We start from the raw sequence: 4,001 nt of genomic DNA on the forward strand, positions 1-4,001 counted from the left end.
AAAGTGTTTTCTGTGGAGCAGGTTTCAGACCCGTAGACCAGTTTTATTTGTACAGCAGGACGCATTCCCAAATGCGAATCTCCTGTTTTAGAAATGCTTTGGGCGGCGTGAAATGAAAATAAGAAATCAATTCCAGATGCACATGGAAGCAATCAAGTGTTTCATCCGAACTGTTTCAAAGACTGCTCAAGAGCTTTCCTTTCATAAACGCGCAACGATTAATGATGGGGGTGCACCCTTCAATGCGCCTTACATCTCTAGGTAGTGATTGAGACGATTCGTAGCGTGTGCTCATTTCCATATATGCCCCGTGTTGCAGTGGTAGGATGACGTAAAATACTGCTTCGACACGTAACGGCATTATACTCAACTGCAGGAGCTGAGGGCTTTCGTAAGCGCGTAAATCAAAGGCAATTCCCGCGTCTAACACTAATGTAAATGCTTTTCAAAGTGCAGTGTGGTGCAGCTTGTAAAATCCTTGTCCACATTTCTCATTTGTTGATGTTTTTTCTGTCTGCCAAAGTTGCATTTTGACATCTGGACGGGGAGACTTGATCATTCGAACGTGAAGCTGCCCTTAAACCCTCTGAGGCGTATCTGTCTGCCGGCATGTATTTTTTCAAAGATTTTTTTTTGAACGGAGAGCGACTTTGAAAAGGTTTCCGCAGCCACATCGCACTCCATGTTAGTTTGTAGGAGGAATGCAGCGGTAGCAGAGCTTGCTGTAGTCGTAGCCGAGTGGCTAAGGCGATAGACTAAAAATCTGTTGGGGACTCCCCGCGCAGTTTTGAATCCTGCCGACTACGGCGTCTGCCGTACGTCACCGTATGCCTGCGCGGCAAAGGCAAAGTGCCGCTTCCCCTTTTTCTGGTACTTTTAAAACGCTAAATCGCTTGGACCCTCTGCCATGGAAATGAATTCTTCAGATAAGAACACGTTTTGTGTTCGCACGACCGATGTTCTACTTATGCCTTTGAAAACCTAATAAAGCTGAAAGAACCGACACGATAGGTTCTTGTAAAGCACGCCTGTAAAGAACTGTTAACATCAAAGGGTTTCAGTGTATTAACTGAGGAGAAGGCCTGATCGCTAATTGTTGACTTTTTATTTGGTGTGAGAAACACTCTCACTGAGCATGAAGTGCAACAAATGTAGCCGCAGAAATTGCATAACGCTTTCATTTATGCTATTGCAGACACCAACGTTGCCTAGATAGAAAACCGAAATAGCCATGGGTTTGCTTGCTGGTCTGAAGGATCTCTCTTCGAATCTCTATCATTTGTCAATGGAAGTAAAAGGCGCTGCAATCTGATACATGTTCAGATTCAAACCCGCAGCTGTTCTTCGAGTTTATTTTTTGACTAATTACAACTGAGTGTCGCATGAGCAGTTACATAAACTTATCTGGCATATTTTAACACAAATGCCAATCTTAAATTAAAACTAACAGTACATTGTCATGGACATTCAGTTACATACAAACAAGAGACAGACAAGAGAATATTTCTACCTTTCATGTGGACTACAGATGCAGCCATTCAAAGTGCGCGGCACTGACACGTACCGGAGGTAATTGGCTACGGCCTCGCGGATCGTGACGCGCAATGACGCAATATACCGCGGTACGTGACTGGTTGACCGACAGAGGCACTCGTGGTGCGTTGGTCGGTCGTAGGAAGATTTAAATGTCTTTACTGTGCCCGTTTTAGTATTGAATATTTATATGGAATTTTACCACTGAAGGGAAATCTTAGTAGCTGAGCATAAAAAGAATAGGAGCATACTGTAACGCGTGTGAAGGCCATGAACGATATTAATTTTGGAGCATAAACATACAGTATATGGCTGGTCTCGGTACTAGTAAACCATTTCTCCCTAAACATTTTAAACATCGAAGACTTTAACTAACGTGATACCGGAGGCAACAAGCAAACTTTTAGAATTTAATTAAAAGGGAATATACAGATGCAGCCATTCAAAACAAGCGGGGTATGCTGTGGTATAACACGGTGGGCGTGTCACAGTAAACCGCATCATACCGTATGCAAATTAGATTATGTTAATAGTATCTGGAATCACCTTGTAAAACCGCCAGGTGGAGCTAATAAAGGTTAACCTCTCCTGTACAGCATTTGAGCTGTCACCAGAAAATGTCAGTTTCGAATCACTGCTGAGGGACAATCTTTATTCAATTAAGAATTTAAGTTGTATACTCTTTAGATTTTTAAATTTAAACAGTGTATTACAGCATGTTAATCATTAAACATGAAAAAGGCGGTATATTTTATAAAAGCAAGATTGTTCTTTTGGACAAAAGTACACAACCTACGACCTTTATTATACATATTTTAATTATGCAGGAATATTTTATGCATCAAAGTCTTTACCGAAGATATTACTAATAGTATTAATAATGAATGACCTTGGACAAGCTGTAAGCTCAAAATATTACCCTGGTCCACATTCTTTGTAACCATCTTTGTAAACGAAAAGAGTTTATTTTTTCATTGACAAAAAGTAACACCACAGCATTTAGTTGATCCGATCACGCATTCGTTTCCAATGATACAAAGTAATTCTTGAGAATCTCCGATTCACCATGCCTTTCACATGCTCATAAACGATATTAATTTAGGAACATAAACATATTACTGTATGTAAACTGCACTGTATATTGCTGGTCTTGGTAGTTTAAAGAAAAAATACACAGCAGTATTCCATTTCTCCCTAAACATTTTAAGCATCAAAGTCTTACATGTTGTTATTTGGGAAACGTTTTTACGTGCTCCTTCTGGCCATATTAGGATTATATACTTTGTGAAAAGTGATAGTCTTTTAACCTTTTCTGTGAATTCGCTTGTTATCTAACAAATACATACTTTTAGAATTTGATTAACAGGGAATATAATATGGAATTGCGTATCTAAACAAATTAATAATGATATAATTATATTCATGTACTGTCTGGCGGAATAAACTGAAGAGGTTAGTTAATGCGACACGGAATTATTAAGAATTATCACCTCTTTTTACACTTGAGAACAAATGAGAACATTCCACTCAGTGGGCGGTGCATTGTTATCTCAATCACCTGCTTATTCGTTTTACACCACTGGACTACAGGAGAATGTGACTGTACTGTATCTGTACAGAATGTGTGTTTCAATCAATACAGTAATTGATTACAATCGCAATCGCTAGTTTAATTAAATGCCTTTTTTGATTCACAATCTGAAAATGAAAACCGCGGTAAAGTCACCTTGAATTTAAAAAAACAATTTTGGCACGCCTGTAGCATTTTCACGAAACCTCCTAGAGTTGTGAGAACACTGGCTTTGTGTATAAAGTACATTGTGAATGTTTTCACAGCCTTCACTTTGTCGTTTTTATGCCATTTTTTTACCACGCACGAATATTCCTATGTCCGTATCTTCGCAAAGGAATCAGTGCGAATTTTAATACTAATTAAATGAAACTGGCTTCCATAAGAATCAGTATGGCTCAGAAATTAAATAAAACTTCACTCGCACCAAACAAATGTATATTTCTAAATATCACAACATGATCGAATTTAAGTCATTTTAATAACAATGAATAGTCACCTATGCGTTACAATATAAACATTTATATTGATTTAAATTGCGTTTAAATCGCCTTTATTTAAAACCCATAAATAAAGCTGATACTGTTTAGACTTTTAATTATTTAAAACTGTATTACAGCAGCACAATGCACAATGCAACGTAAATCGCTATCTTTGTCTTCTGTGTAATAATGTTCACCTCTCTGTCCAGCAAATTAACAATAGTAATAATAATGAACTTTATTGTATATGGCGCCTTTAAAGGTGGCTCCTCAAAGCGCTTTACAGGTTAAAAACAATAACAACAATACTGTTAGGCTGGGCAAACGATTTTTTTTTTAAGAAATACAAAATGAGATATAATGATGTGTTCCGGCTTAGACATTAAAGAAGAGCATAACACGTGGGCGGCGTAGCG

At 38.2% G+C, this 4,001-nt stretch overlaps 1 non-coding gene across 1 annotated transcript; it reads left to right on the top strand.

Annotated features, from left to right (window-relative positions):
* Positions 1–724: 724 nt before the first annotated feature.
* trnaf-aaa (transfer RNA phenylalanine (anticodon AAA)) lies at positions 725–806 on the top strand. Its single transcript has one exon. It is a non-coding gene; the product is annotated as a tRNA-Phe (tRNA).
* The last annotated feature ends 3,195 nt before the right edge of the window (positions 807–4,001 follow it).

Source organism: Atractosteus spatula, unplaced genomic scaffold (assembly GCF_055471065.1).
Source record: "Atractosteus spatula isolate fAtrSpa1 unplaced genomic scaffold, fAtrSpa1.hap1 Scaffold_24, whole genome shotgun sequence".
In the NCBI taxonomy this organism is placed as follows: Eukaryota; Metazoa; Chordata; class Actinopteri; order Semionotiformes; family Lepisosteidae; genus Atractosteus; species Atractosteus spatula.